Consider the following 26,249-nt stretch of genomic DNA (forward strand, 5'->3'; position numbering starts at 1 on the left):
TCAGTTTAACAAAATCACCTACAGCCTAACTTTTTTTTTTTACCTGGAGATACAGGGGATTGACCCTGGGAGTACCTGTATGCAAAGCAAATACTCTGTCACTGAGCCTCATCCCCAAGTGAATCAACATCATGGCCAATTTCCCATGTTATGCTAACTACATCAAACAGAAATTAATCACTGAGAGCCAATATGGTGTAGTGATTACAAGCAGTGGATTCTAAATCTGGAGAATCAGGACTGATTCCCTATTCTTACTCAGGAAGTCTGCTGGATGACTTTGGGTCAGTCACAGTTCTCTCAGAACTCTCTCGGCCCCACTTACCTCACAAGGTGCCTGTTGTGGGGAGAGGAAGGAAATGTGATTGTAAGCCACTTTGAGACTCCTTCAGGTAGGAAAAAGAAGAGTATTGGAATTAGACATATGATATGACCTTCCTTGTCTGTTTCTCTCTTAGTCATGGCAATGACTGCTGGACTGAGGTGTTAAAAAACAAAGAATGAAAGAAAGACAGATTTAGAGCACAATCCTAAATAGGGTGTATGTGTGTGTGAAGGGGTAGAAGGAGCAGACTAACTTTTACACTGGCATATCTCAAAGAAGGGGCAGGTATGCCAATGTAGCCCCTAGTGCTATTTCACTGTTCTCAGGTGCCACCATAGCTCCACGGCACCTGTGTGCTAGTTCAGCTTCAGTGCAGGGAGCTCACGGCATAAATGAGTTTGGTTCAGGGGTCATGGCCTGCGTTGGGCAGCTCCCTGAGCCCTTTTAGTCTGGAAATGCATCCCTTGATAGGTATAAAGTTGGGCGGCTACCAATGAGAAGGTTTTTGGTGGTAAATTCCAACACCTGTATTTGCTACCTAAAAGGTGGCAAGACTGAAGCATATAGGAAGCCCTGATTACCAGTGCTACATTTATAGGCATAAAGAACACTTGGAGATTCTATTTCTTTCATTACTAATTCATATATTGCAAATTTAATATTCACCTTTGGAAGGTATGGAGACCAGGGACAGTTTAGATTATCTATAAATCAATATAAAAGGTCCAGGAACTGGAATCAGGCCTTTACTAAAACATCTAACTTCTTCCACAACAGCCGGGGTATTTTAAATTGTACTGGAAGGAGGGAATCAAGAAAGCTGTGCTTCATGAAACCATTCCATCTGTAGAAACACTCTAGTGGTGTTTAAAATGGTTTCCTCAAAGGATTCATACCATAGCAGTAGGAAATTACAATGATAGTATAATTACATATGCACCGCCACCACCACCACCACCACTACTAGTAGTAGTAGCAGTAGCAGTAGTATCACTAGTATTATTTCATTAGTGGTCTGCTCTTCAGAATTTTGGAATAACACTGCAGTCCTAGACTTAGGCAATAGGGAGTCTTGGACAGGATTCCTATCCGTGGTTCTTTTGGCCTCTTCATTCTTCCTCTTTCTTGGAATCATTTTCTTGCATGTTTACATCAGAACATTTGTAAAAGGCTAAATAAGGATTTTTTCCGTATCAATAAATTCAATTCTAATAATAAAATTAATATTCATGACAAGCTGGGGGTGGCATTCAACAGATTTATTTATCTTAAATTTGGAGTGTTCTTAATGGTTTGGTAGACTTTTCAGGCAGTTTCTATTCAACTTGCTACTTGGCTGAGGGGGGAATCTGACAAATTAAAATGCTTTATTCAAGTTCAACATTTTTCAGAATCTAGGGACTTTCAAATAATCCCCCCCCATAAAATGATCAATATCTGTAATTACAGTTTTCTGAGAATACTATTTTGTATTTTGTTTGATCCCATTGTCAACCATCAGTGAATTAATGTCAAGTAATAACACATAATCATGCATCATAGGTTACTCCTACTCATAACTTGTTTAATTTATAGACATAGATTTTTCTGAAGAAAACTAACTTTTAAGATGCAAAGCTCCAAAGCAGGGATATATGTCCTTCATATACATTATGTGATAAGGCAATTGCTATGTTAACTCTCATTTGGGCAGCATCTTCACTTTTACTCTATTCCAGAAGGTTCACTTAATGGACAAATGAAAGGGGCACTAAGGTCCTCTGAATCAATATGCAATATTTACAGTCTTGTTCTAAGTGGTGGTTGGAATGAGGTTTGGGAAGTTGGATGTCCTCCACCATCCATGCTGTTACCATCTATCTCCAAGACAAGCTGGTTTGCTGAAAGAAGCACCATAATTGGGGGCATGACTGAAAGAAGCACCATAATTGAAAGCACCATAATTGGGGGCATGACTGACTTGTGGAAGAAGCACATGGTGCTTTCTTCCTCAGCTCATCTCTGTAACCCATTGGAATGGGAGGAAGTGGCTGGAATGGAAAGGGCATGGTTCAAGAATAGGAGCCCCCCCCCCCCCCGAACTAACCAGAAATGTGTTGGTGCGATTATGCAGCAAAATACCAAATTTTACTTTGACTGTATAAATTCAAATGATGTGAATAAAAATAATGATAATTTTTAAAAAGGTTATAATGAATGTTTCTTAGTTTCATGAAGGAATGATAAAATAGGTGAGTTAAATGGACTTTGGTCTCATAGCAACTGCTGTATTCAGAAAAAAACCTGGTATTACATTACATTCATACCCATGGGTAACATTGTAATACTGGTGCTCTGTGGCACAAAAACGTGAGGGCACCATATCCACCAATAGGAAAACTAATCCAGTGCATTGTGTCATAGCTGGAGGAAATTTTTTCCCCTAGAAACAGATTTTCAGGATTTGGCCCTCCTTACTTTTACATGAAGACATCTCACGTTTACTGAATCTCAGATCATCCATTAATATGAGGTATGAATGGTGGGTTGTTTGAGGGAGAGACCTCTCCTGTATTTACTCTGAACATTCCTGTGCCTTTATCTTTTAAGTTTCATCCTTTTATGCCCTGTCAATTCAATTTGGTACTCTTCAATATTTTTTGCCGTCTTCCAGTGTATCACTGTAATATACACCCAGGAACACGGGAAGAGGATGTCTTAGGCATAGACATGTAAAATTCCCAGAAACTGGGAAGCCACAAGATAAAAAATTTAAAGCTCTTTATTTTGGGAGGGATGGAAATGTTGGGAAAATCTGATTGATTTAATCATTTTTTATTAATCCCAAGCTTGTTTACTACCTTTATAACATAAAATACATGTTATAACTTCATATACAAAATTTGGCTGTTTGCCATATTAATGAAATTTAAAAGTGTACAATTCAATGGCAGGGGTAGATAAGTTGTAATTGGCTGCATCCTATGCTACAACAGTAGATATATCTCATGTTTGCCATCTATGCAGCTGAAAATAACACTTGCGTTTTTTGCAGTAAACCAATGAAAGCATGTGATTTGATCTCATATTGTCACAATAGCACTAGCAGAATATTTGGGTATAAACTTCATACTATTGAAAACAATAATGTATTCACTAGTATACTGTATACATTATAGCATATTAACTGTGGACAAAGCCACATTTAAACAAAACACCCCTGGGAAATATTGTGTATACATTTACACTGGATTTGATGTACTTTAATGATTTAGATAATTTTGCATGAAAACATCATGTTATTAAAATCTTATCTTAAAAAGCATTTTACTCATTTAACTCAAAAGATTAAGGAGCATTATGTAAATTTTTGAGCTGCTATAATGGCAGTTACCTAAAAGATGGGTGTCAGATGTTGAGGGGAGGGGGAGGGAAGCACAATTCCAGTGCTTGTTCTAGCACCATTTTCTGTAGCTACACCCCTGAGAATTCCTTCTCAAAACCACGCAGCCTTTCATTCATGGTTTTACATCCCAGGGGCACCACAAAGCAATGGGTTCTGGACTTTTATGGTGCAGCATGTAAACATGGGTGGGATGTTGCGTTTGGTGAGCCATGTGAAAACCATGATAATGTATACCTTGGATACATGTTTCATGCCTTGACTATGCCCTGAACTGGTACGGTTGGATCTGTCAGTTTGACAAGGCAGCTTGAAGGCAAGGATGTGGAGCTATAATGATACTTCTCTGTGGTCTGCATATTAAGGCAGGCGAATTCAAGAGGATTCGCTTTTTTCAGAGTCCGCTAGATTGGATTTTTCTGTCTTGCGTCTCTAGCTGTTTCTGCTTGGGAACAGAGTAAACGTAGAGGTAAAACGCTGCAGATTCTGATTGGTTGAGAGGACTCCCGTGGTAGCTGATAACAAATTCATCAGGTCGGATCGGATAACTACCCTTTTACTGACTGGCGGAACAGCCCTTGAAAAAAGCTGCTGGTAGTGAGTTGCGGCAGCATGAAATCTTATACGTCATTCGAACGTCATTTGATTACATTTCTAGCAAAAAGCCAATCGGCTGATTCCTCTAGATTTTGTCCCGTCCCCCCTCCCCCCCCCCGTGTTGATTACTGAGACGTGAGTGAAAAAGTTAATAAGGAGGCAGAACATCCCCCAAGTCTCTTGAGATGTCCATAGGGTTTGGACCCAGAACTGCTCCAAGGAACGATATGAAAACGATTCAAAATCAGGTTGCAACGTTAAAAAACAAAACAAAAACGGCAAAAAAATTGCGAACACCAGATGAACTTCCCCATGGGGCGTGGGAGAGAAAACAGAGTCTGTTGCGTTTAGGAACGTTATATCCGCTTGGAGCGAGGTGGGAAATCGCAACAGACGAGATTGTAAAATGCCGCAGGAATGCAGTCACCTAGAGGGACGCGGTTCCTATTTTATTCTTCCCGACAGATAATGTGACCTTGGCCGTGCGAGGGAGGTGGAGAACACAGAAGGAAAGGAAAGAAGAAAAAAAATTGAAGGAGGAGGGAGAACAGGGCGGGTGGGTGTTTGTTGGGTGGGCGGGAAGGCGGTCAAGAGGATCCCACCCACATCCTTAGAGGAAATTCTCAAGCTGGGAAGACGCACAACTTTTGCATGGCAAGTTGAGACCGGCTCTCCTGGGAGTTCCCTTTGCAGGGGGAGGGAAAAGGAAGCGAGATCTCCTCGGGACGACGAGAGAGGCTCGGAGCCCCGCCCCCTTCCTTCCCCCTCCCCCCGGTGGACTTCGCAGACACGCTCCCTCTGTCAAACACGCACATGAGCCCGAGAGCCCGTCGCTCCCCCGAACTGGATCTTCTGGTTTCACCTCCGTCCCTCCCTCCCCGGGACGCGCTGGGGGATCCGATGACATCACTGGCTGAGCTCTCCCCTCGCGCTCGCTCCCCTTGTAACTTCTGTTCTGGGAAGTGGTGCCAGGAATAACCCGGGCTGTCTGCAGATCAGAGGCTCTTATCAGCCAGAAAGGGCAGGAGGGGGAAAAAAAAGACACCCAACTGCGGCTTCTCGGGCCTGTCCTTCCTATTAGATATCCTGTGTATAGATTTTTTTTTAATCGAGGCGAGAGAAGGAGAGCGAGGAGGGAGGAAAAAGGATCAGAGCCGAGCAAGAGGAAAGATCGATCTGCGAAGAAACCCACGGCTCGGACGTCCTTTGGCTGCTGGAATCCCTCTATCTGTCTCTATATAAAGCAGTGCCGCAAGACACCTCACTACAAAGCCAGGCTTAGACGGGGAGCCGCAGGGACACGCACACGGTCCCGGTCACAGCAACAGCAGCAGCAGCCAGGGCGCCAGGTAGAGGGCTTTCCTTCGCGGTGACTCCCAGGTGAGCTCCTGCTGCAGAGACGCCTCCCCCCCTTGTCGTCTGTTTTCCCTTCCCTGCTGTGGGGAAGCGGTTGACAGCCCTCCGAGGTGGCCTGGATCCTTGTTGCGGGCACTGCTGTGCTTGTTGCCGGGTGGCAGGAAGAGGCTGGTTGAGTAGCAGAGTGCTGTTTCAGTGGGGGCTGCGCGTTCATGTGCACCAACATGGTGCATTGGGCGGGGGGGGGGCGACCCTTGGGATTTGGCGGCGGGCTGAAAAGGGAGTGGTTAGAGGTGAGTGACTGATGGATGGGCTCCGAAGAATTAGCCCCTGTCCCACTAAACCGCTCAACCCCTCCTCCCCCGGAGGGACGGTGGTTGCTGACTGGGAGGTTGTGGGGTGACAGACATACGCGCTGGACTCTTCAGCTTGCTTTTTCTCGAACGGTGCTGAAAACAGGCTTTGCCGCAAGGCCACCCTTTGCAGGAACTCTCCCAAACCCTCTGATTCAGCATACGTGAGCCACGGCTGTCCATTGCAGAGCACCCCCCGCCCCCCCGAACCTGCTGTGGAAGAGCCGCCACCTCAACGCCAGGGTCGCGTCGGCTTTGTGTATATCTGCAAGTTCAGATCTGGCAACCGTCTGTTAGGAACCGCCTCCTTCTCCCTCCCCCCGCGGCAGAAAAGCTTCCCCCTTTTTTGAGCAAAGGGGAAGGTCTTTGTTAGTGGCCCAGTGCTGGGGAATGCGGGGAATACCCAGCATGTAAGTGTATGCAGATGAGGAGCGGGCTGCCTTGCGTAATCTCCTCCTGTGGGGAAGAAGTATGTGCATGGTTACTAATGAGCAGATGAGGAGGCGGAGGAAGAGGAGAGCGCTCGGAGGAGGGGACGCGGCCGGGCTGCTGCTGCTGCTCCTCGTCAGCTCAGCGCACAGCTCTGCCTATTTCCAAGGTAGCCAGCGGGGAGGTGACGGGGAGGACACGCAAGCGGAGGCGCTCCCGCTTCGGCGGAGGGGCTGTGTCGGAGGTGGGGGGTTGGGGTCGGAAGGCACTCCAGTCAGCGGCTCCGAGGGCTCAGGGTGACTTGGCAGCCGCCGGAACTGGCCGTGTGCCTGCTTTGCGGCTGTGGGGCGGAGGTGGCATGTGGGAGCCCCTGGCGGGGCTGGGAAGGAAGCTCGTGGTGGCGGCGGCGGCAGCAGCTGTGGGGAGGGGGCGGGAAGCCGGGCGGGCTCCGAAGGAGGAGAAGACGAGTTTGTGTGTTGCGCCTTTATGTCTGTTCCCTGAAGTGGGTGGAACGTTGGCCCGTTCCGGGAATGTTCCATGACGTGTAAAAGCCACAGGAAGGGGGTTAACAAGGGGCTCTGCCGCTGCGAGAGCAGATGTGCTCTTCTCTTTCCCTCCCCTGCCCTTTTGCGGGATTTAGGACCGAGTCCTTTTCCCCCTTTCCTTCACCAGCTGCCGTTTCATGGCAGAGAAAATACGTTTATTATATAATAGGTGTGCATATGGATGTTTGCATATGATTATGTAACGCGCACATCAATGCTTGCTCGGAGTGAGATCCTTGCTCTTCAAACTATCTACAGTGAAATGGAAAGTGGTGGGTGGGAAAGAAGGAGCCGTAAAGTGTAGCCTGTCGTTTAGGAGACTGAAGGAAGGAAGGAATACAGTCGGGGCTTGTAGTTTTCCCTTAGAATGCATTACCCTCTGTAATGATAGGAAATTAACATCTGAAAGGGAAATCCCTGGTTTAGTCTCCACCACTGTGCTCCACTTTTATTCTTATTCTCAGATTCCTAAAGAGGCTCTGTTTTTCTTTTCTTTTTTTTGCTGCTTATAATGTTTTTGAGCCATAATAAATATTATTGGGCCTTGCCTGGGTAAACTAATGTGGACTATAGAGAGTGCTGGGGAAGGGGGTGACATCTTCTGTTTACTGTAGTTCTTAAGAGAAAAAAATTACACAATGTTTGATACAGATCCAGTAACAGGCCTACTTTAAGAACATGCAGTTGCCGGATATCACTTAAAAAACTTTCCCACATGTCATTGGGAAGTCTTGTTTTTTCTTCTAAATTGTGTATATTCTCTTGAATAAAAACACAGGCTTGTATGTCATAATTTATTTAAAAATTGTAAGCATTTAAACAGTGTTCCTTTTTAGTGTAATTGAATAAACAGCTAGATGTTTTCCCCAGTGTCTTTATTACAACTTCATTATCAGAGCCAGCATGGTCTAATGGTTAAGAGTGTTAGATTAGTATCTGAGACAGCCAGGCTCAAACCTCCATTCCTGCTGTGGAAGCTGGCTGACTGACTCTGAGCTAGTCATACTATCTCAGCCTAACCTACCTTAAAGATTGTTGGGAGGGTATATGGAGGAGAGGAGAATGATGTAAACTGCTTTGGGTCTCCATTGGGGAGAAAGTCATGGTATAAATGAAGTGAACAAATAAATGCAGAAATTAAATTCACACCTCCTTTTGAAGAAAGATATCTTCTTAACATGCTGTTAGAGCTTCCAGTAGACGCATTTGAGGTAGTTGATAGTAGTAAAAGAAGATGACAAGAGTTTGGATTTTACCCCACTGTTCTCTCTTGTAAGGATTGTCAAAGCAGCTTACAAACTTCTTTCCCTTCTTCTACCCACAACAGACACCTTGTGAGGTAGGCGAGGCTGAGAGAATTCAGAGAGAACTGTGACTAGCCCAAGGTCACTCAGCAGGCTTCATGTGGCTGAAGGGGGAAACAAATCCAGTTCACTAGATAAGAGTTGACTGCTCATATGGAAGAGTGGAGAATCCAACCTGCTTCTCCAGATTAAGGTCTACCACTCTTAACCATCACACTGTCTCTCTAGTATGTTTATAGCAAGTTATGGTGTTCACACAATTCAGTAATCCTATGTTCTGGCTTACAATGGGTTTCTATAGAACTGGGGCCTCAAAATGCTGGAACTATATAGCTTGCAAAGGAAAACCCAATTGATAGTGCTGGCTGTGTTTCTGCTTTCAGTTAAGCAAATTAATGTCTATGCAAAGATTTGCATGATCTGATACCTTTACCTGGAAAGGTCTTTGTCCAAAGATCATCTAAAGGGGGAGGGGAATGTACTTTTAAAGCTCTTGGGAATTTTGTCTTCGATGTTGCTAGCATTTTCACTCTATAATTTTGATGATGGCAGTTAAGAGATATTTTTTAAAAAAATTGTGGAGCATTCAGAAATTTGCTTGGGCTGACTCAGATTCATTTGTCTAAAAACAATGTTGATATGACCCAAAACAAGACAGCAGTTGATCTTGACGTAACTCATAATCTAAAAAAAGGGGAGTTATGGATCACATTTGTACTTCAGCCAAATGTGTGTGACAGATTTTGCTGCGGTGTAAATGTTTATACTTTGCTATAACAGCCTTCCCAAAGTTGCCTTCATGTACAGAGGCACCCATAATTATTAACAGTCTCCCTGGAGCAGGTCCTTCCTAGGTTTTCCCTCATGCCCATTTGTGCAACTTGTATCGCAGTTCTGTGAGCCTCTGGCATTGAGGCAGAATCTCAGTGGATTTGACATCTAACCTAGCATTGACATAAGGCCTGGATCCTGAACCAGCCAATTTGCTTGTGGACCAGCTGCTCCCTTTTTGTGCAAGACTCTTGTGTGGCACCCTATAGGCCTTTTGGAAATATAGCAACTGCTGTGGCAAATGCAGTTATATTCCAGCTATAACTTATGAGCAGGAGGGGTGTTTCTAAAAAGGGGAAGCCAGTCATCTTATTTTGCTTTCTGAAAAATAATAAAGTGTTTTTATTTTATATTTGCACTCCACTCCACATTTCAGTAGTTCAGTAGTATGGTAGTGTTTGGCTTTCTTGCTGAAATGATACCTGGCTTAAAAAACTCCCTTGTCTCCACAATCCCTTTGATGGCTGTGGTGATTTCATAGAGTGTTTACTAACATTCTAACTTGTGTAGAGGAAGGCACAATTGTTGACTGGTACAAAACAAGGCAGCTCCAGTGAGGGAAACAAACAGCCAATTCAGTTAACAAAAACCTCACAGTGGTCTTGGATCAGGAGGGACTGTGTGTGCTGTTGATACCATATGGAAACGAGCTGTGTTGTGGGCAGGAAGGCAGGGTGAAAGTTGCAGAGCTGAAGCATGCATTGAAGATGTGATACTGAAGGATAAGATGTGTGTGTGGGGGTAGGGCAGGGCATCTGAAGAGAGAGAGACATAATTGATTGTGGCCTAAGCAATAGGGAACTGAGAATGCAGAAAGTAAGGTTACCAAGTCAGATTGAGAATAAACCTCTTGAGCCGCTAAAATGCTCCTGATCGACTATGGGACTAATTTTTAATAAAGCATTGATTATAAACTGCAGGAGGCAGGCACCATCTTGGAGAAAGTATTTTCCCTAATGGGACACATACATTTATTATTTAAAAAACAAAATACACTTTTAAAGTTCAAAACTACAAGACTATATTTATCTATGCAGATAAATCAATCAATTGATTGGTTAAAATTCAAAAAGTTTAACTGTAATGTGGATGACTGCTGTTGATGAATTGAGGAAGGCAATGAGGACCTGTGAGAAAGGACTTCTGATTGTGAAGTGGAGGGCAGTGTTTGATCATGGGGAACCAGAATTGAGTGGAATGAGTATTGATTGGCAGTGATAATTTGCTACTGGTCTGACTTACGAAAGTGACTAAAGTGCCACAAACATTTTCTTTTCCACTATTCGTGTAAATGGTAAAGTAGCCTACTATTTTTGTAATTAATCCCAACTGTAAAACAGTGCCAAAAAAGTCTCCTTAAAGATTACCGTATTTTTTCATATGTGTGTGATCTGTTTACCACCCTTGTTGCTATGAATGCAAAATAGAAACATATGTATTCATGTGGGCCTTGCTGAGTAATGAAGCATGTGCCTAAATGTTTGACACTGGATCACTTAGTAGACGATATGCTGGTATACTAATGAAGCCTTCTTTACTTAACAGTGTGTGGTAGGGGCAGGATTTTGGTAGCTTTAAATCATTATTAAGGTTGTCCATAGATCAGGATAAACTCTGACCTCAAACCTTGAATGTTATAATGTAAGAACTGTTATTGCTCCGTGTAGGACCATGTGTATCTATTTAATTTTTAGTGAGAGAGAATGCAAATTGAAGTGGAATCTCTACAAGAGTGAATGGGCAGGCACTTTACTGCCGTTTTTCCAGTCATTAACAGCAATTGTCTAGAAAATAAATTCAGTGATGCAAACATTAGAGAAAAATCAACCAGGTATTACCTTTTCTGTTTTTTCCAAGTGAAGTCTTTTAGTAAAATCTTATAATATCGTGTAGAATAAATCCCCCCCAACTGCTTCTTTAGAAAAGACAAAATAGACTTTAAAATTGATTTCTACATCTTTAAACTATATTTATTTTAATGAATTATGTTTTCTCCATTAATATATCTTGGTGTAGAATTATAATAATTTAAGTGCTGCCAAGTTGCAGCCAACCTATGGCAAACACCTCATGGGGTTTTCAAGGCAAGAGATTAGCCCTGCTTGGCCATTGCTCTCCTCTGCATACCAGCCCTGGGTTGCCTTGGTGGTCTCCCATCCAAGTATTAACTATAGTTGATGCTGCTTAGCCTCTGAGCTCTGAGGAGATCAGGCTAGTCTGGACTATTCTGGTTACTTGGTTTCAAGTAGATGAATTTAACATAAAGTCTACACCTATGTCCCACCCTGTGTCTAACATAGACCTTCTTTAAAGGAATGAACCTGGGGCAGAATAATGATGTGGTCAAGCATTATGCATATGATACTACAAGTCACATGCTGTTGTGCATATAGAAATGTCGATATGGTTATTCAGCTTTCTAGCTTATGAACATGTGGTAGAATACTTGCTTTGCATGTAGAGAGTCCTACGTTCAACCCTAGCATCTCCAGTTGAACACATCAGGCAGTAACTGATGTGAAAGGCCACCATCTGAGATGCTGGAGAATCACTCCCAGTCAGAGTAGGCCGTATTGACCTTAATAGAGCAAACAGTTGGGTTCTGTATAAGGCAGCTTCATATGTACTTAAGGCCATGCCACACAAGACAAGGGTAATTGATCCCTGATCAGAATCTCTTTCAGGTAAAAGGAGTAGCTTGGTAGTCCAACTTGGATCAGGGTTGCAGTAGGATTTGGGAAGGGGTGTTAATACTCTTTCCCCACTTGTTTTTTCCTGATGCAAATTACCTTCTTCCTGAGCTGCTGTTTGCCCTTGGGAAAGAAACAGAGATGCTCAGATGGTAACTGGCAGATTGCAGCTCTGGGAGGTAAGTTTCTTGGGGAAAGAAACACTGTGTGTGTGGGTGAGGGGGTTTAATATCCATTCTCCTGCTGTCTTCCAAATTACCCCCCATTGGTCCCCTTTAAAAAGGAAGAAACCCTTGGAGATCCTTGTCCATAGTTTGAGCCTTTCTCTGAAAGTAAGTGATCTTGCTAAACTTTGTTGCACATTAATAGGGAAAACCAAGAGAAATCTTTAACTTCACAACTGCTCCCTTAGACAGGTATATGTTCTGCATTGCAGTACAAAAGGTATGAGGGCTGCATGCCCAAAGGTTTGGGATTTTGCTCCTGGGTAGTATAAAGACTCAATTGAGTAGCAAACAGATATGTTTTATTCATTATACCAACCTATTCGTATGCATGCTTTCTCAGCAATTATATGAATTTAAAAAAACCCTTGATTTTAAATCTGGTGATTAAAATCTGTATTTTAAAATTAATTTGCCATACTGTAAGAGCCCTGTTGATAAAACCAGTTATACTACATTGAAATGACTAAGAATTAGGTGCCCATTATATTGAAACTTACAAAACTATTAGTGTTGTATTCCAGAGGGACTGAACAATATTGACATAATATGCACTACTGCTGGCTTTCAGTTTTGGAGAACAAAAAGTAGCTCCTTGATTAGTATTTTCTATTGAATTTTATCGATCTTAAGTACTATCTGGCTTTGGCCATTACTTAATTCCACAGTTTTTAAGGGAATTTTTACAAGTGTATGCCTGGTTACATGTTGTAGAATCCACTTTAAATTGCTCAACATGGTGGCTCCACATAGGTAGGGTGTTTTTCTCTGTGCCACTAAAATGCAAAATTTGAGAGTGCTATATCAATGCCTACATCTACCACAGCCATCAATGGCTGGCTAGCATATCATATGTGTGTGTTGGCAAGTGGTCAACAAAGCTAAATGTAGATATTAAGAAGGCTGGATACCATGCTGAAGTAACTGTGTGGACCTATGCATGGCAGCCCCATCCTTCTTCTTTTGACTCACGCAAACCCCTTATTTTAACAACACAGTAATAAGTGATTCTGCAGAATGAGAATCCTTACGATGTTGCACCCACTCCCATGGGTTCAGAAATAACAGGCTGTTGTTCCTCCTGGTTAGAGAGATGAAGTGATTTTATCTGGAAAATGTGCATGAAACATTGGAATTTCTGACATTTTCAGCACTGCCTTCACCATGCTGATGAGGATGCAGGAAGTATGGGCATATCTTGTTCCTCATTTTCTAATCCCCTCTCACACATATCCCTCCACCAGAGAATCCATGGCTTAGCATTGGTTAGTACCTCTAGGAATTTATATATACTCCAGAGGATCAGGGGTTGGCAGCACACCTGAGACGCAGAACTGGAAGCCATCTGTCACAATAAGGGCATGTGTAAAAGTATTTAATGGTGCAATGCTAAACGGAATTACACCATTCCAAGTGCGTAGAAGAAGTCAGTGGGCTTTAAAAGGTTTGGTTCTGCTTAGGAAGGCCATAGTGGTGAGCTGCTGCAGATGTAGCTCACCATAGAATGACAGCTGCTACATGGAGTGATTTAAAGTAGCTTCCCTCTGCTAATTGTATGATTAAAAATAACTGTTCCTTTACCTAGAATGTGTGTGTTATGTTATGCTTGTCAGTGAATCTTTTTGAACTGATCAGTGCAGCTAGTGTAGTTGTCTTGAATTTTCAGTTTCTTGAGGAAATGAAGACAGTTTGCAGTCCAGCTTCAGGGAAGGGAATCCCCCCCCCCCCCGTTTGAATGGATTAAATGGTCATACAGGTGCAGGAAATGAGGACTTGGGCAAGTGAATGGGGACCTTAAGCTGAGGGACAGAGAACGTAGAGGAAAGGAGACTAAAAATAGGATATAGAGTAGGAAGGAGAAACCAGTCTGAAGACAGCTGGAATATGCATCTTGGGGAAGGACAAAGAGAAACCAGGATATGATACAAGAAGTGGCTAATTGGAGAGAAGACTTGAGGAAACCTTTCAGAACTTAAGGAGAATTTGAAGGTTGGGTGCTATAGAGGAAGGATAGGGGTGCTGAGGCACTGGTCAATAGAGAGGATTTGGGAGAGTGACTGTGAAAAGCCAGAGCATGGTGAGACAATGCATGATGAAGTCAGAGATGAAAAGCAAAGGAGCCAATGGGAAAGTTGGGCTGTGGCAAAACTACTGGAAGAGACTAGAGTTGGGAAGAGATGTGGTCAGGAGGAAATCAGGCAGGCAGATACAGTTGGTCAGCCTGGGAGGTGGGAAGAGCATAAGGTAACAAGCATAAAGTTTGGGGGCTAGCACCTCACAGGGGAATGTGTTCTTTAAAAAATTGTGTATCCAATGCCTTATTTATTATGCTTAACAGGCACACTTCCTTTGGCTTATGTTCTACCAGTGGTGATGTGTGTGAAATTATGTTCATGACAGTGGTGGGATTCAAATATTTTAACAACCAGTTCTGCCTTGCCCCCCAGTTTTCTGCCCCCTGAGTTTTTTGCCCCCCTGGGCGGCTGCCCTCCCCACTTCTCATGTTGCCCCCCCTCACCTCCACCTCAGGGAGGACAGCCGGCAGTGCTGGGAAGGAAAGAGCAGAGGGCTCCAACTCGGCTCTCCTCTCCGCCTGGGACCCAGGGGGAGAGAGGAGAGCTGAGCCAGGCAACACTGGGGTGGGGGTGGAGCAAATGGCTCTAGCTCGGGAGGACAGCCAAGCCTTCTCGGCTCGGCAAGTCTCTTCCCTGTCCCAAGAGCCCAGGGCTGGGAGAAGAGCTGAGTCTAGCCGGAGCCCTCTGCTCCACCCCCCCACCCCCCACACAAACAGACACAGCGCTGCCCGCCTTGGCTCCCTTCCCTGGGCTCTGAGCCCCATTGCTCCCTCTCTCAGGGGAGGGGAAGCAAGGGGACTTTTAAACAACTGGTTCACCTGAACTGGGTCCAACCGGCTGAATCCTGCCACTGCTCATGCACCTTCTGGTGTAGAAGGCTGCTGATGCAGAAGTTGTCTGAATACATGAAATCATGTGATGGATTAGAAACTGGCTGTGGAGGAGAAAATGCCCAGTTCAAATTGAACCTCTATCATGAAGTCGTTAGGAAAATGACTTTTCTTGCAGTGTCAAGACTAAACCACTCTACAGGTTTGTTGTTCCTGGACCCAATCCTGGGATCCTGAGAAACTTTCCCAAAACCTAGCAAAACAGCCGAACTACTTCTCTGTGTCTTCTAAGGCAATTCCTGCTCATACAATATCCAAATCAGATTGAATATAAACATGTTTTATTTCTAAAGTTTTTTAAAAACCAATTAAAATTCCAGTACATTTTCTATTAGGTCCAACAAAGACAAAAATAATACATTTATTTCACTACATTACACATATGAGATCTGTAGTAAAGATGATAAATCTTCTGTAAATTATCTGGCACAATTATGGTCCATCACAGCATTCCAGTTTAAACATCCAGTACAGATGTCAGATGGATAGGCAAAGGGAAAACAGAAGAAAGAGATAGCCCTCCCTCAACTTCTATGCTTAATTACAGGGTTTGGGCTGCATCTTCAGATGATACATTTCAACCAATGTAATCCTTCCCTTTTAGAAATTTTCCAGAAAGCACTCTCACCTGCTCCCCCACCCCTTCCATCCCTTTATCACAGTCAGACCTGGTTTTCAAATATGACTCCTAATTGACATGTCCCCTTGCCCTGCCTTGGGAGAGATGACCTTGAATCCCCCAGACTTGACTGGGCCTTCTAATATTCATTAACCTCTAGTCTAGAAGAAATGAAGATGCAATTGTGTCGTACCCTGTACCCTCTGTGCCACAGGGATTTTTAAAAGGTTGTTGGATTGTCAAAATAAAGCATGCATATATGCTCAGTTCAATTTGTGCAGATTGTGTCCAATCAGTGTCTGGGATTAGTCAGCAAGAACTTCTTCTGTCAGTGTTGAAACAGCTGCTGATTCTGAGTTCAATATAAAATGTTGGTTCTTGTCTTTAAAGCTCCAAGTTTCCTGACTCTTGTTTCTGAGGAAATCCCTCTCCCAATCTGTATGAACCCAATTACCCATTAAGTTCCTCTAAGCCAGGGGTCCCCAAACTTTTTAAACAGGGGGCCAGTTCACTGTCCCTCAGACTGTTGGAGGGCCGGACGAAAAAAAAGTATGAACAAATTCCTATGCACAAATGATTGTAAAATGTTTGATTTCACCTTTCAGTCTTTCTGTCATGGTCTATTTTTAGAACAGTGACCAAAGTATGTCAAGTACAGGGTGGGCTCCAAATATTGTTGGGGAGGCTGTGGAATACCTTCCCCTGTAAAAAAAAGCAGAACTTTCCCAATGAAGCATTCCATCTAACCCAGGATTAGGTATCTTCCTGGGTTCTTTCCTGCCTAGCAGCCAGCGAGCGATTCACCAGCCTGGCTGATGCCAATGGGAGTGAGGCGGAACAGAAAGCCTGAGAGCAACACATGGAGTAGCCAAGAGGGAAGGGCGGAGCAGGCATTGCCATGTATAAGGTTTCCAACTCTGGGTCAGAAAATTCATGGAGATTTGGGGGTGCAATCTGAGAAAGGCAGGGTTTGGGGTGGGGAGCCCACCGTCCAAAGTAGTCATTTTCTCTAGGAATTGATCTCTGTCACCTGGAGGTCCGCTGTAATTCTGGGACATCTCCAGGCCTCCCCTAGAGGTTGGCTACATACAGGTAATATCCACAAATATCAGCAATGTTTAGAAAGCAGCAACTCCAGTCACAGAAAAAGAGCAGACCTGTGGGCATTGCCTTGTTGCATAGGCTGGTTGGAAAGAAAGGAGCCCAGGAGCCCAAGGGAGCTGATCTGGCAGACCCTGAAGGCCGCGGGTATCTCCAGGGCTCTGTTTTCTCTCCAGCAGACCCAACAGTCAAAGCCACGGAGACCCGTTCACCACCTACCAGCCGTTCCCACAGGGTGGAGGGTGGGGATCACCCTGCTTGCTTTCCGCTGGCCTTGTTGGCAGGGGCACTGAGGAGAGGTGTGTGGCCCCATTCTCGGGTTGTGGGGGGCCTGAAGGCAGACGAGCGACTGCAAGCACAACAACCCAGTGGGAAACTCTCTCATGCGAGCCCTGCAGAAGACCCTGCCAGTTCTCGGGAAGTGCCGTGGGGCTGGGGAATCCAGGTGTATTCAGTGCCCTGTTCGCTCAAGCAGTCGTGGGTGACTGTGTGTTTTGGGGAGCGCGACATCTGTTGCCCCAGCCTCGAGATAGAAAGCCTGCCCCGACTGGGGCTCAACAATCACCTGTCGTCTCAAAAGCACGTTTGTTCTCATTCCCCCACCCCGAGCCTCAGGGCCGTCCTGGGCATCCAGGGACAGGAAATCCACACCCACTTTGCTTCCCTCCCCGCCGACTGAAGAGGAGTCGCCCTCTTCGCTCCCCCAATCCTTCGTGCTGGTGGTGGGGTGGGCGAGCCCCTTGTGCCAGAGGGGCCGATTCCTCCTCTCCCTTGAGCCCCCACTGCACGTGAATGGAGCCATCGCCGCCATGCCTGGCGGGCCGGATAAATGCCTTCAGGGGGCCACATTTGGCCCCCGGGCCGTAGTTTGGGGACCCCTTCTCTAAGCAGTTGTTGATTTCATCTCTCCTTCCCCCCCTTCCCTGCCTTTTCTGTTCTCCTGTCTCTGCTCAGGTCCGTGGTATTGGAATGGATCTGTTGGAGGAGGGTGTGCCCATTTCCTTTATTACTGACTTTTAAAGAGGCTGGTTTGTTTGTTTGGGTTGTTGTGATGGTTTGAAGTATGTGACCACTGCGTAGGATCTTTTAGTTTTTATATAAATATTGGGATTTTTGTTATTTATATGTGGTTGTTAATTCTTGTCATTGTATATTGTTTTGTGATCTGCCTTTGGGAGAAAGGTGAGCGCTGTGTATTTTTAAAAATTTGCCTTAGCAAAACAGGAATTTTAAAAATTGTCAATGAATTAACCCTTTGGGTATGGGCTACTATTAATAGGTTAAGGGAAGAAGAATGTCTGGTTGTATATGTGTAGGTGTGACTACGAGCTTCAGCGTTGCTAGACATGTACACTCAAAATCTTAAACCACAGAATCTGTGTACATTATATAGTCTTGTTTTTCATTGTTTGTATCGTTCTGCAGCAGAGTTTTTGTTGCGCTAATTTTTCCCTGTACCCCCAAACTTGCTGTGCCAGCAACAAATCAGGGTGGGGATCTTTTTACAACTGATATGGCTGTCACCTGGAAGACTTGTACATCTGTACGGTAGTGGCTCCATCCTAAAGTTTTGAGAGAGTTGCATTATATATTTGACTTCTATGAATTCTTGCAGAGCCAGCATAGTATAGGACTTAAGAGTGGTGGACTCTAATCTGGAGAACCGGATTTGATTTTCCACTCCTCCACATGAGCGGCCAATTCTCATCTAGTGAACTAGGTTTGTTTCCCTGCTCCTGCACACAAAGCTTGCTGTTAAAGTTTTAAAGCTCCTCATGACCTGACTCTCATATCTGGGCTAGTCATAGTTCTTCAGAACTCTCTCAGCCCAACCTACCTCACAAGGTGTCTTTTGTGGAAAGAAGAAGGGAAGGAATTTGTAGACCACTTTGAGCAGTGGTGGGATTCTAATAATTTAACAACTGGTTTGCTCCCCCCTCCCCCGCTGTGTGCCTCCCCCTGCTCCCCATTTACCTGCTGCAGAGGAACTTCTTGTGGGGTGGAGGGAGGGCAATGGGGCCTTGCTGCCGCCACTCCCTGGGAGAGGGAACGACGAGGCTTTTAGCACCTCAGAGCAGCCTGGTGGAGAGGTGCCCAGTTGCTCCAGGGCTCTGAAAGTCGCTTTTAACAACCGGTTCGCCAAACTCAACAAAAAATTAGTTACCAGTTCTATTGCACCAGTGTGAACCGGCTGAATCCCACCACTGACTTTGAAACTCCTTAAGAAGAGAAAGGCGGGGTACAAATCTAAACTCATCTTCCTCTGGATTCTAGACCAGCACTAAACCAGTGATACCAAGAGCCATTGGTCTAAAAAATTGCTGCACAATTGAACTGTTCCACTCAGTGAGTAAATCTTGTATTTTGTGGCCCTTTGAGAAACATTTGTCACATAGAAGAGTTACCAGTGGCTTCTGTATGGCAACTGTAGCTTAAGAAAATGGTCCCTGAGTCTTAAGAGCTCCATCTTCATCACTATGAACACAGTGATCACAATGGGCGTAGACACCTTTGTAGGGAACTAAGAGAATGTTTTGCTAGGAACTCTACTAAATAGCACAGGAAATTACCAAGTTTGCTGACCTGTAGTTCTCCCCTGGCGACAAACCCTGTATCCTGCATAAAGGCCCCTTCTGCACATACAGAATAATGTACTTTCAATCCACTTTCAATGCACTTTGCAGCTGTGCGGAATGGCAAAATCCACTTGCAAACAATTGTGAAAGTGGATTGAAAGTGCATTATTCTGCATGTACGGAAGGGGCCAAAGGCTGCATCCACCATAGATAATATTCTAAAGACACTTAGAAGCTAATAAGCTATTATTGTCCGGCTTGAATTGTTTGATGCTTGTTTTTGTTGCGCTAATTTTTAAAATATGTAGTTTAAATGTTATTTTGCTACTTGTATAGACAGTTTTATACTGGTTGAATAGAAACCTACCATTTTTACTGAAGAACATCAAGCCATAACTCCATAGGTCATACTGACTGTTTCAAAGAAGAATTTCTGTTTACATTTGCTTCAGCACTGTTTTGCTTTAATGCATCTGCAGTATGTCACTTGATACTGGTCAACAGTTCGAGTCTTTAAGATGGGCTATAATAGCAGAGGACAATTTGGATCACGTGACACTTTGTCAACTGAGCAGATTGTGGTTGGCAATCCAAAGGAGCAATAAATAGACACTGATTATTTACAGGCATGTGTGCTGAAGTACAGAAGGTCCCCATATGTTTCAGGTTGCCGATATGAAAAAACCATTTAATGTCATGATCTGAGAGGATGGATTGTAAACAGTCATCTCCCTCCCATGAGAATGTGCTTTAGAGGATTAAACATTGTCATGTACTAGAACTGTTTAGTTTGGAAATACTATATAGTCAAACCACCTCTTCTGGACCGCTAATTGCTTTCAGCTTTCTATGCCCATATCCACTGCCCACAAAATACTTCATAAAATGTTGTGGGACACGTTTGTCGGCAAGCAACTTGCATATTGCCCATTGTTCCAGGTTTCAGGGCAAGGATGATAAGTGTGTGACAGTAGGCTGAGAACTATCTCTCATGCATATAGCAATATTTTGTATGTTGCTTTTCCCCAGTACTTCTTGTCTATCACTTCAGGTATCCTTAAGACAATCTTGTAAGAAAGGCTCCTGTTATAGCTATACTGTACATGGTGGGTGGGCGGGTTGAAAGAACAACTTGCCTAAGGCTACATAGTTGGTCTTGGACTGAGGCTTCTAGCTAGGGCTACTAGGAATCCTGCTGCCCTGTTTGCATACTATAAAGACTTGGGGAAAAAGAGTTGTAATATATATATACATTATCTAAAAAAATTAAAAAGGCTTTTTTCTTCAGAGTGACTTGGTTTATTCATATTCATGTTTATACAGTTTCAAATAGCTGAAAACTCATTTGATCAATGGCCTTAGTGCAGGCCTGTGATTTGGGGGGGGGGGGGGGAAAACTGAAAACACATTTTGTATACTTGGTTACAGGACTATCTACCTGATCAGGGCCTCTTCAGTTTATGATACATTTATAAAGAGCTATCTACAACGATGCATACAGTTGGGGAATGTTAGGGAAGGAGGAAAGCAGTATTCAATAACTAGAAGGTGTATAACCAGTTAATGAAGAAATAGTAAAGATTATTTTTAAGACGTCACTAAGCCAAATTGCAGTGTTAGCTTTAGTGGTCTGCATGAAGAAATTTCCCAGGGAGCAGCAAAATGTAAAAGAAATTTCTCTTTGAGAGAAAACATTTCACTTAATACTTATAAATAGCATAAACTGTTTTGTGCTTTTGTGTGAAATGTGTACATGCTCATGAACATGCATGTGTTATAGATGCTGCTGTTCACACTTCATCAGAATGGTGATAATTTTAACTACAGTTCTGCTACTTGGGCGGAATCAAGTTGAACAGAATTTAAAAGGTGTTAAGCTATGCCTCTTTGGATGACAACGAGGGCATCTAATCTAGTTCACTGAAAAAGAAAGGCAGTTTTTTTCTGGGCAAATGATATAGTAGGCACAGATATCTTTGGAATAGAATCTAAAGGTTTCTTCACCATACTTTTGTTTTTGCTGCTGTGTTCTGTGTGTTAATGTAAAAAATCTCTCAAAATCTTTCTTTTGGCATTCTGCTGTGTGTTAGCATCTACATCTTATTAGGACAAAGAGTTAAAGAATATTCTGTCAACAAATTATTGGAATTATTAGCTATGCTGGGTATTTGTATTTTGTGTCAGTGCAGCCCTTTAGATACCACGGGTAGAGATTTTCCTGTGTTAAGTGGTATGTGATAAATAGCACAAAACAGCTGTGCTGTCTAGTAAAATGTAAGAGTCATTATGGCATAACACTCATGGCTGTAGTTTTTGCGGTTTTGTAAAGAGTTCTTTAAATTTATGATTATTGTAAGCACAGCACTTATTATGGTTGTAGCTAACAATGTCAAACTGCACTAGAACTGTGCACTAGAACTAGTTAAAAAGTTCAAATATTTGGTGCAGTACAGAGCTTAGAGCACTCTGTGAGATGGAAAGCCTCCAATTATTTAAATCTTACTTCAGCTGCAAACTCACTGGCAAACCTGGAATAAGCTACTGTTTCCTCTGCTGCTCAGTCTCTAACAGGGAGATGAAGGGATAATATTTATTTTATTTTATTTGGAAGGGATTTTTTATGCTGCCTCTCCAGGAACCTCCATGAGGTAGCTTCACAAAGTAAATAGAATAAAAACAAAACTTTAACAGATATTAATTAAAATCTAGCATTTTAACAAGCCCCAGTCTAGTATAAAAACATACATGAGAAAAACAGACAACTTAAAATAACAAATTTCAGACTAAAATAGTGATATAAATCAGTCCCTTAATTAAACACCTGGATGAACAGAATTTTTTTGGCCTGGGGCCTAAAAGAAAGTAATGTAGGTCCCAGATCAGCGCGCGGGGGGGGGGGGGGGGCCTTCCACAAGGGGGCTGCACTGCTGAAAAAAGTGTGTCTCCCTTGCCTTACCTCTGAAGGTGAATATTAGTCTCTTGTGCTGTGTTGCAACTGTTTCTGAGGTAACTGTGAAACTGAGCATATGAAATGTGCCACAGTATTTAAATATTTTTGAAGAAATAGTTCTGCTTTTACTTTGATTTGGATTGTTGTCTATTATTATACAGTAGAAAACAGGGAGTTTCAAATGGCATTTTGTAGCTCTAATTATGACAGTGCATTAAGATGGTTTAATGAATAGATAAGGAAGTTATGCATATTATTTTTTATATCTGCTGTCGTTTTTTCATGAAATTTAAGGTGGTATGCATCGGTTCTCCATGAGTTTTCCTATTTAGTCAGGCATGGGACCCATTTTTGCTTAGTTTCAGCAGTGCAGCTGAATCCAGTGCCTTCCAATCCATACTGTTGTACTCTTTGATGGATGACTGTTAATTAATGTTTTCAAAAATAATGACTGTTTGAAATCTACACTGGCTAAATGATCTACCAAAAAGCCATAATGCTGTTAATAGGCATTTATAAAGGAAAGCAATTTGTGTAGCAGAAAGTGTATGGTTCTGACCTAATGTTGAATTGTAATGGATCCTTATGTACCCAATTAAACATAATAAATAATCAAAGCATAATGGAGAAAATGCAGTAATAACTGGGCTTAAAAATTGGGCTGTATTTCCACATTTTTGAGTGAATGGCTTGGGCATGGTGGGAAGATGGAATAGATCAGACATCTGTTGTAATTAAACAATGGAAAGAAATCTTGGAATAAAATATTATAACCCTGGGCAAAAAAGGTCAAAAGTACAAGTTATGGAGTTATCTGATTATCTGATCAAGATCCTAACGTGTAGAACTTGTTACTAGGAGCGGGATGTACTCTCTGGATATACAGAAATATGATATATCTTTGGTAACTGTACACTGTGGAGTGCACATGTTTCACCCCCAGACTGAACCCCATCGAGTCAGCCATTGGGACTACGCTCTGTTTATGGACTGGAACCTGCAAATTCATAGTGGCAGAAAGGAGGAGACTGGGGAGGGGGATGAGCCATCCTTCCTCCTTCACCAGCATGCAGCAGTCATTTTGCGTGGGATCTCCAGCAGCCTTCAGCAAGTGACCACCAAAGCCTCCATGTAAGGCTGCCTGTGTATTAGCACTTTTCCATTTTAGGAAAATAAATTCTTAGGAGACAGCCTGGATGATATCCTTGTAGAAACCAAAGAATAATAAGAAGGCCATACTTGGAGAGTATAGGAAAGATAGTAGAAGACAGAACCCTAAATATTCCTTTTGAAGCCAGCATACTCTACTGCACTTTGAGGGTGCCCAAAGACGCCCCAACTGGAACACAAACAGACATTAGAACAGACAAGGATATTTCTGGTCAGAACACAATCAACCCCAATCCCTTAATTCCAATAAAGGAAAAACGCCCCAACAAAAGAGAACATGATGCCAGATCCCCACAGGTTCAAGGGTGTTTCACCCACTTCCTGTCCCAGTGAAGTTGATCCAACATGGTTCAATTGGTAGTGGACTTAAAAAAATAGGATACACAATAAAATTGAAATGTTTTTCACCACCAGATTTCCGAGCCACATACAAGCACACATGGACATTCTTTCCAACCCTCAATGCCTAGCTTACTGTGCATTATTTAAACAGTAACAGTCTGATTCCATCCCAGTGGATATAACACCTGGGAGGTCACAATGAACACTCCTGTAAACAGGCTGTACCTGCCAGAGGGAAAGATCCAGAAAATCTCAGGAATGGTAAGGCAACTGATAAATCCTAGGCTATTATCACTGGTAAGACTTCAAGACCTAATGATTGCTTGTCTGCATTTGGTTCTTTGGGCATGGTTTCACTCCCATCCTCTGCAATGGTTCCTGAGACCTTTCTGACTTTAGATCCTTCAGAAGGCAGGCATTCCCTCAATTCCTACCTACCTTTGTCAACAGGGCCTCATGTGGTACACCCAATGATCACGTCTGGCCAAGGGCAATCAATGCATTAAACCCAACATAATCCAAGGTTGGATGGGCGAGGGGGGCAATCTGTTAGCGAAGACATGCACAACGAGCCTGGAACTGGGCAGAGAGGAAGATGAGCATCAACCTTCCAGAGATCTGGGTGATCAGACTGAATCTAGTCTGATTCCAGGATGTGATTAGGAGTAATCATATCATAATGAGAACAGCCAGTATTTGGGTGAAAGCTTACATTAACAAACAGGGGAAATCCAAGCCTTTGACCCTGTGCACAGAGAAGGCACAGATAATTTGTTAGTCAGAACTGAACTTCAAATCAGATCAGTGGAGCATATCAAGTGCCAGCAAAGGTGTTAGCAAATTGACTAAGAAGACAGAATCTGGAAAACAACGAGCCCTGTTACAGGTCCCCCATAATGTTACCAATGCATGGATAAGGTTAGAAATGGAGATATTAAAGGCAGAATCCCCAATTTGCCTTCTTCCCATCAATAAGTGGCTGAATTGCCACTTCAATCCACAAGGACTCCTCCTGCTAATTTTTCAGGACAATTTTCAGTCTAGCTGGCACAGGGCAGTTTTGGATTTCCTGCAATGAATGGGATTCTCTACTCAAATCCTCCTAACAGTAAGGCTTGAAAGAGCAAAAGAACTATTCAAACAGAGAATTTTCGATCTAGGGAAACAAGCTGATCTCACAAGGTCTCCTGAATTCTTGGCACCAGACTATGCTAGATACCAGGTAAATGTACCACCTTACCTTTACTTTCTAGTCATAAGTAAACTAAGAAGAACGTTCACTTTAGCTGCAATTCCCAACCCTCTTCTGTAACACAGGGCAGATTCAAGAAAATCCCATTTGAAAAGAAGTTATGGCTCCTGCTTTTTGGAAGAAATTGATACTTTACAGCACATGTTTTTTAGATTCCCTTTTTACAAAAAGCCCCGAGAGGAACTTCTTGAATCAGTGTTGGCTGATTTAGCTGATATGAATGAAAAAGGCAAACTGGAATACATTCTAATGGGTAGGGATCGCAGAGTTACAAGCATGATAGCGCAGTTCTTTTAATAATTTGCAAACGTAGAAGGAAACAGTAAGTAGACGGATATTAACAGGTGGTGTGTCATCCAAACATATTATAATTTTACACAGTGGTTTTAATCTTTGTACATATTGTATTTTTGCTGTTACAGATAAATGACTGTAACATAGATTATTGTTTATTCGAACTGGTAGTTGACTGTAATAAATTGATTGATTTGAAAACAGCAAATGGTCTCTCAAGATGAAGATCTTCCTCAGATTCTGAAATCCATTGGAAACTCAGTGGTGGGCCTGTTTGTCTCAGACCTTAATCTTTGTGTTCCCAGATTCTTTTCCAGTTTCCAGACAGCAGGAGCAAAGCAAACAGATGCCTTAATGTCTCCCTGACCACTGGGCCTATTTTATGCCTTTCCACTTGTTCTGTTAATGCCAAAGATGTGGAGGAAACTGAAACAAGAAAAAAGCAATCCTGGTCTGCACAGACCCCAACTGATCATGCAGACCCTGGTTTTTAGCATTAGTGCAGTTACTGATAGAAGATCTTTGGCAGATTCCAGTCTGTTTGGACGTGCTTCAACCAGGGCATCTGTGGCACCAGATCCAGCATGACTACACCTTACTACTGCATGGAAATTGAAATAGCTTAAGGCTGTACTATTCTACAAGGGTCACAAGCACCATGCTAGCGTCTATAAGTTTTTATCATTCTTCATAGAAGCCATATACCTATTCATCCCCATGTTGCATCAAATGTTGGAGTTCTGCCATGCAGACAAGTGGTTGTTCTGGCCACAGTGGTTCCACATGTCGCTAGATACTCGATATCCATAGATCCTCATATAGTCAGGTTTTTCAAAGGAGTAGCCCATGTCAGCCCTCCAGCTGTCCCTAGATTTCCTTTTTGGGAAATGGTTGAAAATTAAAATGGTTGAAAATTAAGATCCTCTTTCTGTTAGCTGTGACCT

The 26,249-nt window shown here is 43.1% G+C and overlaps 1 protein-coding gene across 9 annotated transcripts in view; it reads left to right on the forward strand.

Moving 5' to 3' along the window:
* Window positions 1-5,099: 5,099 nt before the first annotated feature.
* Window positions 5,100-26,249, forward strand: part of HIVEP2 (HIVEP zinc finger 2) — a 172,588-nt gene continuing 151,438 nt past the window's right edge. For 6 of the 9 annotated variants that reach the window (XM_048489471.1, XM_048489489.1, XM_048489498.1 and 3 more), the window contains exon 1: window positions 6,382-6,611. The gene's annotated coding sequence lies outside the window, so the exon portion shown is untranslated. Of the gene's footprint in view, window positions 5,685-6,381; window positions 6,612-26,249 lie in introns of those variants that run through there. The other 3 variants (XM_048489480.1, XM_048489523.1, XM_048489540.1) reach the window with 1 other exon arrangement.

This window comes from Sphaerodactylus townsendi, linkage group LG01 (genome assembly GCF_021028975.2).
Source record: "Sphaerodactylus townsendi isolate TG3544 linkage group LG01, MPM_Stown_v2.3, whole genome shotgun sequence".
Classification (NCBI taxonomy): domain Eukaryota; kingdom Metazoa; phylum Chordata; class Lepidosauria; order Squamata; family Sphaerodactylidae; genus Sphaerodactylus; species Sphaerodactylus townsendi.